Source organism: Podarcis cretensis, assembly GCF_951804945.1.
Source record: "Podarcis cretensis genome assembly, chromosome: 11".
Taxonomy (NCBI): Eukaryota; Metazoa; Chordata; class Lepidosauria; order Squamata; family Lacertidae; genus Podarcis; species Podarcis cretensis.
This window is the reverse complement of record NC_137180.1, coordinates 5561179-5577628: the sequence shown is the minus strand read 5'-3', so window position 1 is coordinate 5577628 and position 16450 is coordinate 5561179. Positions and strand designations below refer to the sequence as shown.

The 16450-nt window shown below is 41.7% G+C and overlaps 1 protein-coding gene across 6 annotated transcripts in view; it reads right to left on the bottom strand.

Moving 5' to 3' along the window:
• Nucleotides 1-16450, bottom strand: part of LOC307227005 (transducin-like enhancer protein 4) — a 139822-nt gene that overhangs the window by 16017 nt on the left and 107355 nt on the right. The window lies entirely within an intron of this gene.

Genomic DNA, 16450 nt, shown 5'->3' with positions numbered 1-16450 from the left:
CAGGGTCTCATATTTCCTTCCGCAACAAACAGATGCAAACGGTTCCGCTCCTGGCACAGTATTAGAGCCGCACAAGAACTACTTGGAAATAATCTAGCCAGCCATGTCAAGCATCAGGCTGTGTGGAACTGATTCACAAGCACATCTCTGCCTGTCTTCCACTGTAAGCAGTGGGCTGGAGGGCTCACTTGCAAAACAACCCCATTATCTACTTCATGAGACAGCAGGCTGCAACAGATCTTGTGAACAGGCTCTTGTGAATGGGGAACAGTGCCAGGCGATCTTTCCAAACACCAGGTCTCTCCCAGAGGACCTAATCTTTGGTGAGCACTTTACTATCCTGATGGAGGGAAGCGGAATACAAGGGTGATTACTCTCAAGTTGGCAAGTTTGTGGGTGGCTGCACCAGTGTGCCCCTTGAAAGAGCAGGCTGGGGTTAGCACTGCATGAGCAGGTCTTCTTGCTAGTACGTCTGCTGTCATTTCACATTGAAAACACGGGGGGATAAGCCTTCTTGCCGTCTCAATGGTGCAGGAAAGTTAGTACCTCATAATGAAAGGTAGAAGTGGAGTCTAATAAAGGGAACACAGCCTGTAATCCCAGTGTTTGCATGACTTCAAGAAAGCAAGCAGCCCTCTAGTAAGAATTTTATTTTGTTAAGTCACACAAAATCCAGATCAGGCAAAAAAAAAGTGGGGGGGGGGCACGACTCGGAACTATTTTACTTACAAAGAAAACTTCAATGTTAATGCTTCTTTTAATGTGTAAGAATGCTGGGTGTTCTTTCCTATGACACTGTAATCTCAAATGATCATCTTGGTACCCTGATGCTTAACACACTTGCAGAAAGCCCCACAGAAATCACTACAACTTGCTTAGCAGTTAAAAACAGACAGGATTTTATACATGTTTTATACATGTTTTACCTAAACAGCCTCAGGGAGTTATTCATTTATATGTTTACACACCAAGTGCTTGATTTTATTTCCCAGAGTCAAGAAGAATATCATGTGTGAACACCTATTGCAGATTAAAAACAGAAGGCTAATGTTGCACTGTTTTGCTCAAGGAAAACATAAGCTGTATACAGAAGCTGTGGTTCTGTTCACAAGCATTATACAGTGGTACCTTGGGTTACGGACACTTCAGGTTACATACGCTTCAGGTTACACACTCCGCTAACCCAGAAATAGTACCTCAGGTTAAGAACTTTGCTTCAGGATGAGAACAGAAATCGTGTGGCAGCGGTGCAGCAGCAGCGGGAGGCACCATTAGCTAAAGTGGTGCTTCAGGTTAAGAACAGTTTCAGGTTAAGAATGGACCTCCAGAACGAATTAAGTACTTAACCCGAGGTACCACCATATAGTCATTTGTGTGTTACTGCTATGCTACAGGAGCAGTTTCTTAACTGCCCAGTCCCATGCTGCTCCAGCAATGTATGCAAATAGAAAATACGTGGGTAGGGGCAGGGAAAGTAACCACACCAGAAAGAAAGAGTTTGGATTTGATATCCCGCTTTATCACTACCCGAAGGAGTCTCAAAGCGGCTAACATTCTCCTTTCCCTTCCTCCCCCACAACAAACACTCAGTGAGGTGAGTGAAGCTGGGAAACTTCAGAGAAGTGTGACTGGCCCAAGGTCACCCAGCAGCTGCATGTGGAGGAGCGGGGAATTGAACCCGGTTCACCAGATTACGAGTCCACCGCTCTCAACCACTACACCACACTGGCACACAAATCTGGTCTAATCTTGCAAATCAGGATCTATGCATCCCATTATCACACTAGGTTTCTTTGCTCCACCAAAAATGCCCCTAGTTACCTTATGATGCAATACACAGGGATCTAGTTAGGGATCTAATGAAAGATTCATGGTGTGTTGGGAAGTGGGCTGGGATCAGTATAAAGAAGTTGCTAACTACCTCTCATCTCTAAGCAATATTTAGGGTTCAGGGGCAGATCCTTTCCCCTTTGTCCTAATACTACTAGAAACCTAGAGCTTCCGCCACAGCTTTATGCAAATACCCTTATGCATGTCTTAAAAATACCCCTGCTCCATTTATTTTCATTCCACAAATGGGGAGAAGGCAGATTATAATTTGAATTCAATTTACTATGACTCATCTCTCTCTCTCTCTCTCTCTCTCTCTCTCTCTCTCTCTCTCTCTCAGTAATTGGCTGCAATAAGGAGAAAACTAATTGCTGAATGACAATTAGAATGATGGCTAAAGAGGGAGGAGTAAACCATGGTACTGATATAAACGAAAGTATTTATTTTCATAAATTTGAAACCACATGGTTTCAATTTTTCTCAATCTAGTTAGCCTCAGTGCTACAAATACCCTTTTAATCTTTGATTCTGGTGCTTAATAACATTATAATTTAGAGCACCTAGAAGCATGATAAAGCAGCTAAATTATGGCTAGCTCTTTAAAGGGTGATCCACACACTGGGACAATGTATACTGCCTAGCATCTGTCTATACATGACCTAAAAAATGGTCCATACATACACTTGAAAATATTGTTCTATATGACCCCACTTTATCCCAATTTTAGAGTGTAACCTAAATACAGGGATTTAGAGAAAGTGAACCACTACAAACCTACAGCATAAACTACTTTAGTAGTCACTGTCTCCCCAGGAAAGTGCTAGTCTTGGATGGAATTGGGAGCTGGAGATCTCTTAAGCATTGGCACCGACACAAAACCATTGGCAGGTGGCATGGTGGGACACTGTCACTCACTTGGTGTCCAGTTGGTCACGTTGCTGTTGCTTATCAGGAGGTAGAGGATGAGGCAGGAATGAGGCTGCTGTGGTGCAAACACATCTGTGAAACCAATCCAGTGCTTCATGTCAACCTCCGCACTACCTTGCCTGCATCCTGGTAAACAGAAGCAATGTGACCGACTAGAGGTAACATGGGTGGTGAAGTGGAATATGGACTTGGGTCAGGAGGAGATTGGAGTTCTGGGGGCCTTTGGATTTGGAGGAATTTTGAAACATGCCCTGAAATACTTTATGGATCCTAGCTTTAATTATGGAAATCTGGCTGACCTGTTGAGAAGGAATAAAAGTATCGTTGTATTGGAGTTTCCCCGAGATCTGCTCTTTAGTATCAAAGAATATGAAGAAGACTGGCAGAAGGGACGTGGAAAAGAGTTAAGAGCCTCGGACATAAGATCTCCAGGTTGATGGACTGTATGGAGTTGACGGAAGTGGCTGGCAGAGTCCGAGACTGGGGAGAGGAGATGGTGGAAGAAGATTGGAAATTTAAAGTCTATATATAGAAATATTGTAAAATTAATGAGTGATAGAAAAATGTTGGAAGGAAATTTTATGGCTTTAGCTGAAATACTATAAGGAGTTAAGCTTAAATAAGTATACTAATTTTAATGGAAATGAGATTAAAAATATGTTAAGACATTTATATGATAGAAAATAGAGAAAGATGGAAAGGAATTGCTGAAACAATTAATGGAAGTGGAATACAAAGAGGGAGGTGAGAGGAGGTCAATGATACAAGGGAATGAAAGATAGAATATGGAAAAGGTATGATGTATGTTTTTAAATTGTTTTTGTTTTGTTTGGTTTAGTTTATAGTGTTAGTTTAATGTGTTAAGGTTGTGTTTGGTATTGTTTATGTATTGCATTGTTTTTTCTCTTTTTTGTTCTTTTTTTTCTTTTGTCTTCTTTCTTCCTTTTCTTTTTTGTAAGCTTTAAAAGTAATAAATATTATTTTTAAAAAAACAAAAAAAACATGGGTGGTGATGATCCACCACATCAATTACTGCAAAAGACTAATTCTCAGTGGGGGTGAGGGCAATTACAGTGTTATCAAACTGATTTTTTTACACACGCACACGGTTGATTCATATAAACAAGTATTATTCAATGCAGTTGGGTACAGAAGTGTAAGGAGAAACTTTAGTGTGACCAAGTGGATGAAGTAGAAAGTATTTTCACTTAATAATGCCCTAAGTCTGATAATAAATACGTGCCAGTGGACAATAGAAATTTTGCCTTAGAACTATACAGAATGTTGCTTGCTTCCAATTTCAAGGAGAAAGGTTTTTTGTTTTGTTTTTTTAAAAAGACAAGCTTGCGACAAGACCTTGAAATGTCAGTACCATTTGACATCTGGCTGTACACACGAACAGTTGTGCATATTTTTTGGTTGTGCCCTAGTTGATGTTTTTAAAAGGTGTGGCTGGTGTTGGGAAGGCAGTTCATTTGCACACCTTTCAAAAATAATGGAGTGGGGGGCAGTGCAATGGAGCTGCCCTCCCAAATGGGAATCACTGCCCTAAACAGGATGGTAGAAGGGTGAGGCAGAGCAGTAGTGAGGTTGGGGCCGCTTGTAAAATTTAAGCATCAGAAGATGAAAATGTAAATCTAATACTCAAGGTGTGTGTCCCCCCCCCCCCCATTTATGGTGGAAATGCAAGAAAGCAAAGAAACTCCCAACACAAATTAAAAGTAAATAGAAACAAAACAAATTTATGAAAACAGATAAATCTGTAATAATATTTGGAATACTAGACCATGTTATTTAAAACCTAAGATATTTGAAATATTGTTAATTATATACCCACTAAATATGTGATTGTACTTATTATGACTTTGGATTTATGGAATCCAGATTAGTTATTACGAAAAAAGATGTTTAACTTTGTTATTTGTATTTTATAATTTAAGGAAAATCAAACAAAATTTGAAGTTAAATATAAATATCAAATCAGGAGGAACTTTAGAACAAAATAGGGACACTGGAAGCTAGATCAGTCTCTATATACTGATTTAGAGGTTTTTCTAATTGATTTATTTGACATGACTAAGACCTCTTTAACACATAACTTCATAGCACAGCTCCCCACCCCACCCCTCTATGTTGATATGCCTGCCTGCATCCATATAACATGGTATCTCAACCACATGCTTTGAATATCATTCAGGTGACACAAGGCCCCCAGGCCTTAGTTGGGTGGTATGCTAAGCACACTCTTGGGAGAATCATATGGATGGAAGCTTTTACACACAGCCCCCAGCTGGAATGGAAGTGGTGCAGAGGTGAAGTGGGGTGTGTGCTGGAAAAAACAGTAGCAACCAGATGAACACACTGTAGGGAGTTGGCACCACGTCCCTTAATGCAATTGTGGGTGTCAGTCACTGTTGGAAGCAGATGCCAACTATGGCCTGCCTATCCTAAAATTTACTGATCACAAAGGGTGAAACCCTCCTGGAAAGCCATAAATATCTCACCAGCAAGAGGGCAAACATCAGCATGCTGCCTGCCTGCAGTAATTAGTACTTCAAACTGCAAACCAAGAATTATTATTACCCTTCCACCCCCCAATGTCCACTGAATATTACTTACATTAGCATATGTGGGTCAAAGTGCAACAAGGGAGGAGACGGCAATACAGTGGTACCTCGGGTTACATACGCTTCAGGTTACAGACTCTGTTAACCCAGAAATATTCCTTCAGGTTAAGAACTTTGCCTCAGGATGAGAACAGAAATCGTGCTCCGGTGGTGCGGTGGCAGCAGGAGGCCCCATTAGCTAAAGTGGTGCTTCAGGTTAAGAACAGTTTCAGGTTAAGAACGGACCTCTGGAATGAATTAAGTACTTAACCCGAGGTACAGCAAAATAAAGCTCCAGTTAAAGCAAGCTTTCCATACTGCTCAACCATTTGGCAAAGCGTCTTAGACAGTTAACCTCAGGCGGACCAAGTTGGAAGGGGGGGGGAAGGAATTCAGGAAAATTAGAGCTGGAAATAATGACTAAGGACAACTGAGAACCCTCCCACACAATAAGGCTGAGGACTCAAAATGTGATCATTCCCTTGTGAAACTTTACAACACCGGGACAATGATGTATTTTGCGTGCAATAATTAAAACATCAATTCCCAACACAGTGGGGATTATGAGATAATTGACCATCCCAGGGTATTAAACAAACCATAGTAAAAGCCAAGGATGCTCATCGCGATGGTCAATTATAATATAATTATCTGAATGACATTATTGGTGTTATAAAGTCTGCTCAAAGTACAAATGCAAGAATAAAAAATTGATAAAGTATGCATAGCAGGAAAATGACCTAAGAAGAAAAGGTGACTTGGCTGAATATGCACTTGTGCTGAGCCTACTATGCTGCCTCTCATTTCCACTCTGAAGATATTCTAGGAACTGCTGCCGCACAAGAGGATTCTGGGCCATTTGGGTATAATCATTCAGCATATGCAAAGCCACATGGTTAAGAGTCTAAATAGCAACAAAGAAAGAGTGCGAACTCATAATATATACAGTAAAGGAGTTCAAACTGAATGTCCCTTTTATGCTTGCAGTGTGTCATCATAGAATCAGTTGGAAGGGATCCTGAAGGTTCTGCAGTGCAACCCCCCAAGCACTGCAGGACTCTCCGCTGGATCATCCAGGACAGATCGCCATCCAACCTCTGCTTAAAAACCTCCAAGGAAGGAGACAGTCAAACAGCTCATTGTCAGAAAGTTCTTCCTGGTGTTTAGTCGAAATCTCCTTTCTTGTAACTTGAATTGGTTTGGGTCCTAGTCTCCAGAGCACAATCTTCCACAAGACTTCCAGAACAAGCCTAGACCTGCTTACTCAGAAGTAAATCTCACTTTCTCCAATGGAACAGATCTCCTAGTGTGCTTAAGAGGGCAGCTTTTGGGTTCTCTCCAGAGAAAGTAGACACATTTAAGCCTCAGTTAATTCAATCAGACTTGTATGAAAGTTCTATGCATGTTTACTTTGAAGTAACTCATACTACATTCAATTGTGCTTAATCTCAGGAAAGTGTTGCAGGACTGCAGCTTAACGTATTACTTGTGTAGAAATCTCATTGATTTCAATGAGGCTTTAAGACTGCCCATTTCTGGATTGCAGCCTTAAGAGTTGTGCATTTTACAAAATTCAAGTACAAATCACTTTGTCTCACATTGGCTCTTTAAGATAATTGGTTTGATATTAGTAATGCAAGGGTTCAATCATTACTTTTAATGAAAATTATGATTTAAACAGGCAGTGTTTGATGTTTATATGCCATTTTACCCACTAATTAATTTCACTAATTGCTGATTAAATGAAGTTAATTAACAGAAAACAGTGTCCTATATAATATAGCAGAATACAAATGTTTAGTTCTGGTAGTTAACAATAGAAGTAAAATAATTTTGCAAAAAACATATAAAGTTCCTTTTTCTTTTCATCAGAAGTATACATAAAGCAAATCACTGACAAAATGGCAGTATGGGAGAGGAATCCTAAGGATCCATGGTATTTCTGCTATATCAAGAAAGGATGCTCTATGCCTAGATTAGCCCATATAATCTGGATGATTAATTGCTGGATTAAATGTACACGCTGTACCCTCATCCACTGGGATCCCCAAGGCTGTCCCTGTTCTGTGGAACAGCCTCCTTGCTGAGGCACAACAGGAACCCACTATTAGCTCTACTTCCATTAGCATCTACTTCAATTAGTAATTGAATAGTTAAAACATAGAGGGTGGAAGCATAGAGTGTCAAATTCAACACTGTGCTGTGTTGAACGTTCCATCTGCACAAGCATATCAACCTGCCAGATGGATCAGTTCCTCCCTTGCGCCTGCATGCCGTTCTGGGGGTTCACACGACCCCTTGAGAGCCAATTGTGGGAGTACATGGGATGCAGGGAGGGAGGAAAGCCCCACTGCACAAGCAGAAGCCCTCACACAGGTCTTCTAACAATGGGTGTTTTTAGGCCCCAAAGAGAGAAAAGGGGTGGGAGGAATCAGTAGAAGCAGAATGCAGCTTAGGAGACATTAAACATGGGAGGGAGCCTGTGGCCCTCCAGATCTGTCCGGACTCAGATTCCAGCTCCATCAGCTGCAGCCAGCATGGCTGATAGTCAGGGGTGATGGGAGCTGGAGTCAAACACCTTTTGAAGAACTGCAGGTTCTGTATTGCTGCCTTAAATTTAATAGAAGTATATAGTCTTATTGACTCAGTCAGCCTTGGAACAACTTGCCCTCAGAAGCACATCAGCAGCTCTAACTTAAGAAACAAAACCCCTGGCTATCAATTTATCGCCAGACATGAGATACCAGGCTACGCAGGCCATTTTGTTTACCCATAAACAGCAAACTGAACTAATTAGACTATTCTTACCTAAAACAAAGCAGAGTGCTGTGAAAAGGAAAACCGAAAGCGTAAATGCTTAATCATAGTTGTAAGGCTGGCGACATATAAACATTTAACTAATTTGGAGGGTCTTGTTAAGCTGTCTGCAGGCTCGCTTCAATGTGTGCAGTTAAACACGCACACAAACACACACAGCATTTGTACAGACAGATCAGGTTGTGGAAGTCAAAATGGAAGTCAAAAAATACCAGCCAATTTTGCAGCATAATTCTGTCAGCATGGGCTGCTGATTCTCTGGCCCCTCCTGATTCACAAGTGCACAAAGGCGAGCTTAACAGGTGTTTAAAGCAACAGCAAGGGCAGCTACCTTGCGCTACACAGGTGGAAGTTTAAAATTAATCCTTTAACATACAGCTTCCTCTGCAATCATTGACTAAGGGGTTCTAAGACAGGTGAGGCCTAGCTGCTACTGAACCTACAAGGGTCAATGGAGAGTGAAAGTAACCAACCATGCTGAAGTACAGCCAGTGAAAGAAAATGAAGAGCACAGCAGGAATGCTTAGGGGAAAGATCACTGGAATAGCATCATGGGAAGGCTGATAAAAATAAAGGCGCAGGGTATGATAAAAGGCATTTCTTAGCAGGAAGATGAATACAGACAGAGAAAATAAATGTATAGACTCTTCTGTTTCTTGGCAATGAAGGAAGTTTTCGTTCCAGGCAGAAAATAGCAAAAATTGATTAGAATTAAAAATACAGTACACTATTGCACACACGGGTCTCCATGCAAGCATGAAAGCAGCTGTATTGCAGCAAGAGAAGTTTAGGATAAATATGCAGCCCATAAACCATGGGGCTGAAATTTTCTATCTAGTCTTGGTTTTGCTGACCAATTTTGAACTAGCTATGGGCATCTTCCTTATTTTCTGATGGATATTGCCCCACAACTACTAAGAGAGAAAAGTTAATATTCTAGACTCACAGATGATAAACTGAGTTTGACAGAGACTGAAAGCTCACGACTGAGCTGGGATGCATCTTTATGTTTTCAGATAAACACCGAACATTTGGGTGCAAGAGACACACTGGATAAACAACAACAAAAAGTTATAAAATTTATATTGGGATGGAATCAGAATTTATATTAGCATTTGAAAGGGAAAAACCAGGCAGAGTAGCTAGTCTGATTTAATTATTCCAGAAAAAAAGGACTTGGACTGTGAAGGGGATAGTAGCAATAGCACAGAAGGGAGGAGGGAGTGAAGTGTTGTATCAGCAAGATCAAACAGGGACAACTACAGAACAACTTTCCTTTTTAATTGCCTTCTAATTGCCTAGAAGTTTGGAAACTCTTTCAGTAGTCATTTTGCAAGGTGTTTTGGCAACTGGCACCTATTTTAATGTAATGGAGGTACAGAACATCTTTCAGGAGAAAAAAACACAAGGTCTAAAGGTTGTGACCACCTTGAGTTTTCAAGTGATGGCTTTGTTCATTGCAACATGTATCCTGTGGGTTTTTTTGGGGGGGGGGCGTTGAGTCTCCTGTTCTCCACCTCAGTGATTCCATGATAGCTTGGTGCGTATCCTACTCATGACATAAGAGTAAACACTTATATGAAGTTTACATGGCACATAGCTCAGGAAGGTGTGAACTGTCCACCAGAGCAATTTGTACAGAAGTCAGAATGGCTGTTTTTGTGGAGCCAATCCAGCCCCTTTTCCCTCTATGGTTTTAAAGTACAGTGGTGCCTCGCAAGACGAAAAGAATCCGTTCCGTGATTCTCTTCGTCTAGCGGTTTTTTCGTCTTGCGAAGCAAGCCCATTGACGGCTTAGCGGCTATTAGCGGCTTAGCGGCTTTTAGCGGCTTAGCGGATCAGCTGAGAAGCGGCCTAGCGGCTTAGAAAAAGGGGGGAGGGGAAAAAAGTTGGAAAAACTCGCAAGACATTTCGTCTTGCGAAGCAAGCCCATAGGGAAATTCGTTTTGCGAAGCGCCTCCAAAACGGAAAACCCTTTCGTCTAGCGGGTTTTCCGTCTTGCGAGGCGTTCGTCTTGCGGGGCACCACTGTACTAGAATGGAGGCAGTCAGTCTACATTGACATATTTGTAAAGGGCAGACACCACACTGCTAATAATGCTAGACAGGAAATGAATCCCTGGCACAGTTGTTTTTTAATAACAACTATAGTTGACAATAGAATTATTTTTTATGACACATCTCACAAGACTGTCTAGAGCAAGCATGGCCAAACTTGGCCCTCCAGATGTTTTCGGACTACAACTCCCATCATCCCTAGCTAACAGGACCAGTGGTCAGGGATGATGGGAATTGTAGTCCCAAAACATCTGGAGGGCCAAGTTTGGCCATGCCTGGCCTAGAGCAACCTTACAACTCATCACTCAAGGCCAGTAGTTATGTGTGGGTGTAACACAACTGAAAGCAAGACTTTAATTCTCTCCCTCCCCACCAATAAACAATAGTCAAGTTCCCAACCAGCAGCTTTCTGCTGGTTGAAGGAATGGCTGCTTCTTGAAAATACAGACATTTTAGACTTAGAAGGTTATGATAATGCTTTTGGGTGGCATGCATATCTGTGGTATGGCAAGGTTAAAGTGCATAGGGCTTTTAAAAACCATATTGTCAGAAAAGCACTGTTTAATGTCTGGATAAAATATAAAGACCTTTTGGAGAGTAAAACCCCAAGGTGGTTATCACCCATGGAAGCGAAAGCTCTGAAAAAACTTAATATGGAGGCCAAATGGCCAAAATATTGGGAAATTTTGGAACAGGAGGGTGACAAATTGAAATTGCAGAGTTATGAGAAAATTAAAGATAAGGTGCGAGACTGGCTGCATTATTTTCAAATAAGAGAGAAGCGTAACATTTTGATTAGGTTTACCATCAGGGTGCTTTCATAGGATGCCAAACCAATCCCTATAAATTGTAACAGTGTAAGCTTTTGTTTGTTCACTTGGAAGTAAGTGCCTTTGTATTTATTCAGTGGAACTTACTCCTCAAAAGAGTAAGTGTGTTTGGATTGCAGCTTAAAGGAAGTAAAGGACAATAATACTAAAAAAAGTGAATAAACAAAGGCAAAGCTACAGTAAATGTTTGCTACATATTTTAGTAGCCCCCTAGTGGGCCTGATTGTGAGCTGCTTAGAAGCTGCAGGGGGAAAAATCAGTGGAAGCAGAAATTAAGAAAGGCTGGCGTGTCTTACTAAAACATTTACTAAAGCTGCAATCTTATCTACTCTGAAGTGGGTATAAGTCTCATTGAACTCCATGGAACTTCCTTCACAGTCCCCATGCACAGGATTAGGCTGTAAAAATGCCTATTCAGAACCAACTGTATTCATGCAAAGGACAATATAAACAACCATTATCTACTTCCTTGTTTCTAATTTCTGCTAATGCGGCATGAGGTCATGCCCTGTCTGTAGATCCCCAGAACACAGCGAGAGAGAAGGTCACTAGGGCTGCAAGTGCAGAGGATAATGCAGCAAAACGAAGCCAAGGAAAATTCTCTTCCAGGTCAGTAATTTAAAAGGATGGGCTCAGTCATGAGACCAAATATGTATTATGTAACAAGGATCACCAAACTCTATCGTATAAACCACACCTGAGCATAACTGAACCCTACATATAATGCTTTTAAACTGGCAGTTGTTATCATGCGTCTCGCAAGAGACTGGGATGGAGAATTGTTCTGTTTACATCAATGGTGTCCAAACTTTTTTCAAAGAGGGCCAGATTTGATGAAGTGAAGGGCCGTGAGGGCCAACCAAAGGGCCATCCAAAGGTTGTTGACCTTTTTTTAGGATTGAAGTTGTTGAGGTTTTTTTTAGAATTTTACCCCAGGAAATGAGCTGCCACAAGGGTCAGATTACACCAACCAGAGGGCCGGATTAGGCCCCCCCAATGGACTTTGCTTATGCCTGGTTTACATGGATAGGCATGCTATAGCAAATGACTATACAGTGGTACCTCAGGATGCGAACGGGATCCGTTCCAGAGCCCCGTTTGCATCCCGAACAGAACATAAGACGTGACGGCGCGTCTGCACGTGCACAGGTCGCGTTTTGCCGCTTCTGCGCATGCGTGTGACGTCATTTTGAGTGTGCTCCATTACTTCCGGGTTGACACGGAGCGCAACTCGAACGCACTCAACCTGAAGCACATTCAACTCGAGGTATGACTGTAGTATTCACAGAATACGCCACAGAGCTGTGGGTGGGTATAACACTACTGCTCTCAGATCTTGCTAAGTCAAATGCCCCTGACCCATTTGTAGAGCCTTGTTGGCTTCTTCAGATTCCAGGAAACTAAGGGTAATGAAGTGGCAGGGCCAATGACTGGAATGTAAATGGGAGAAGATTCATAATGAATATGACTCAGCACAGGTAAGAACACACTGCTGGTCTTTCCTGTGGCAGCAACAAAGAAATCTTCGCCATCATTTTATCCGCTCAATTTCATCCAACGGAGCAATTTCATGTGGTGAAAGGCATAGACTAGAGAAGGCAAGGTCTGTAACTCTTAAAGACTTGCTGTGATGAGTTGGCTATACATCCTCAGAGAAGGGAGTTTGCAGAGGGTGCAGCTTCTACCTTCAAAGAACCAGCATATCCTTTCCCTTGTTGGGCAGGGATACAAGCCAACAAAAGCCAAGAAGAATGGTGAATTTACCTCTGGCTGGGAGGTTACAGGCCAAGGCAGAGAGAAAGACTACCAGTGTGAGGCTGCTGCACTTCCAGAACCAGTTCTGGAAACCACACTGGACCTGCCCAGAGAAAGAGAAAGTCAACTCCCAGCTTTTGTTTGTATTTCTTTTGACTTGCTCCTTATTAAAGCAGAGGAGCTACTCTGTGAATGGGGCTAAAACGCACCTTTATCAGATTCTGAGGACCCAGTAAAGGTCTTGTATAATTCAGTCCCTACACATCATCAATGCAGGAGGAGCTTCTGGCAATAGGGTCCATTTTGACTGGCCTGTAGTACATTGGTTCCCCTCTCCCCATTGTTGTTCTGTGTCTGTTCTAACCACTTTTAGCACATTCAGATATACATTTTAATGATTTATTTTTCAACGTCACCTTGTACTTAACCTAACAGGTAGTTGATATCCTGTACTTTTTAACTCTAATACCTGTTTTCAGTATTTTTTTTTTACAATTCCACCAAATGTACAAGTAACTGGTTCTTAAAACCTGACATCTCCTAACAATTACATGTTGAATTTACAGATATTTTCTTTGAATTATGTGCAGTTGACAGAAATTTACTTGTATAGGTTAGCTTGCAGTTGATACTACTGATCTTCTTTGAGGATAGTTTTCAAATCTTTCACAGGGAAGGGAAAGCTTACTTTCAAAGGGTGCCAAGCCTCATGCCTGCTTCAAAATATGCTAGAGATTTGCAACACAAGCCTCCTTATTTGTAAATACTGGTAATGGTGGCACTTTTAACGTAGCTTTAGAAATGTTGATTGAAAGAAAAAAGGAAGCTTATCACTTGGCATTGCCCATATGTGGAGTGTGGCAGTGGCAACGAAATCTATTGGACCAGTTCCACCTGAAAACCACAGGTGGGGAAGAGTGCTCCATAATTTATAACCCTGCATATCCCATTTGCAAAGGAACTCAAGATTAAAATATCCATTTTGCCTTTTTTTTAAAAAAAAAAAAAGTCATGATTTCCTACACCTAATTTTTTTGCAGCTCTGTGAACAGCTCTTGCCTCTTTCGCTTTCTATTCTTGGTAGGAGAAAGAGTGCTCAGTTAAATTTTTAGATGTTAAAAGCATGATCAAGCCTGGCTAGAAATGTTTTAATGTCAGCAACGAGTGGCCAATAAATTTTTAATTCAAACTAGAGCAGCTGAAAAACAGGTTTCGTTGTCTAGTGCTCTCCCACATTCTGCCAACGTGTTAAGCGTGATAACTGTTATTCAAACATGCAGCCTTCTGTTTTATTCTTTAGATACATTGAGAAGTCTCTATTTTGGGGGGTGGGGTAAGTACTTCATAATAGAATCCATATTTCATTTTGTTAAAAACAGACTACAGTAATCCCTCTAAAACAGAGTTCTGGCATGCACTCCTAAATTCACCAGACTCAACTCAGCTGTTAGAATCACTTTCAGGGAAAGGGGATATAATATATTATCATTATAGCTGTATAGAATGAGCCAAGCTCCCCCCCCCCCGGCTCCATTCCTAACATTTTCATGCTGAAATTTATCTATTTTAAAAAATATCATTTGAAAGGTTTCTGAACACTATACATGCTCAAGCTCTTCATTTTAAATGGTTCAGAAATGAAATGATATAAACAGAAGGGGGTGGGGAGATGCTTCTGTTCTCTAATCTAACATTAAGTACCATTTTAAGGAACAACAGGCATGTTTCCAAACAAACTATTGCAGTGTACAAATTACCCAGCAGGGACGGAGATAACAATGTCTCTGGTGTGGGTTTAGATCTTTGCAAAAGCTAACATTTCATCAAGGTTGTCTAGGAAACCACATCCTTAGATATCTATCTTCAAATGTGAGCAGTATGTATCCTAGTTTGGGATGCTTCTTGAGATGCTACTACAATGGCAATTCAAGGGTGATTGCTATTTACGAGGCAAGGCCCAACTTCCCCCTTTTAAATACCAGGAGACAGAGGCCTTGATCAGGAGTTATGCTTCTTAAGGACTCACGGCTAAGACTGCCCTTGACCGTACGCCAAGGAAGAAACGAACTTGAACTCGAGTCCATGTGACCCTCTGCAGGTAAAAAGCTATTGCAACTTGCCATTCAAACGTACCGAATTCTAGGAGTCGGAGTCCAACAACTTCCCACCCCTTTCTATACATTAGCAAGAGCACAGATAAAACCCTTGCATCTGTCTTGGGCCCATTGTTGTTCAACACCTTTATAAATAACTTGGACGAAGGAATTGAGGGGTTACTCATCCAATTTGCAGATGACACCAAACTTGGAGGGGTAGCTAATGCCGCAGAAGACAGAATTGGGATTCAAGATGACCTTAACAAACTGGAGAACTGGGCAAAAAGTAACAAAATGAATTTCAACAGGGACAAGTGTATGGTTCTGCTTTTAGGTGTGAGGAACCAGCTGCACAAATATAAAATGGGAGACACCTGGTTTGCCAGTAGTACGTGTGAAAAGGATCTTGGGGTCTTGGTGGACCACAAGTTTAACATGAGTCAACAATGTGATGCAGCAGCAAAAAAGCTAATGCTATTCTAGGCTGCATCAACAGAAGTCTAGTGTCCAGAGCAAGGGAAGTCATGGCACCCCTCTAGTCTGCCTTAGTCAGACCACACCTGGAGTACTGTGTCCAGTTCTGGGCACCACAATTTAAGAAGGATGTTGACAAGTTGAGGGTGATGAAGTGACAGGGGCAATCAAGATAATCAAGTATCTGGAAACTAAGCCTTATGAGGAACAGTTGAGGGAGTTGGGTATCTTTAGCTTGTTGTTGTTGTTGTTGTTGTTTAGTCGTTTAGTCGTGTCCGACTCTTCGTGACCCCATGGACCAGAGAACGCCAGGCACTCCTGTCCTCCACTGCCCCCTGCAGCTTGGTCAGACTCATGCTGGTAACCTCGAAAACACTATCCAACCATCTCGTCCTCTGTCGCCCCCTTCTCCTTGTGTCCTCCATCTTTCCCAACATCAGGGTCTTCTCCAGGGAGTCTTCTCTTCTCATGAGGTGGCCAAAGTATTGGAGCCTCAGCTTCAGGATCTGTCCTTCCAGTGAGCACTCAGGGCTGATTTCCTTCAGAATGGAGAGGTTTGATCTTCTTGCAGTCCATGGGACTCTCAAGAGTCTCCTCCAGCACCATAATTCAAAAGCATCAATTCTTCGGCGATCAGCCTTCTTTATGGTCCAGCTCTCACTTCCATACATCACTACTGGGAAAACCATAGCTTTAACTATACGGACCTTTGTTGGCAAGGTGATGTCTCTACTTCTCAAGATGCTGTCTAGGCCTGTCATTGCCCTTCTCCCAAGATCTTTAGCTTAGTAACGAGGAAACTGAGAAGAGATCTGATAGTCATTTTCCAGTATGTTAAGGGATGTCACATGGAAGATGGAACAAGCTTGCTTTCTCTGGCTCCGGAAGGTAGGACTCAAACCAACTGATTCAAGTTACAAGTAAGGAGATTCCAATTAAACATCAGAAAGAATGTTATGACGGTCAGAGCTGTTCAAGGGTGGAACAGTTTCCCTTAGAAGGTGGTGGACTCTCCTTCACTGGACGTTTTCAGTTAAGATTCCTGAATTACAGGGGGG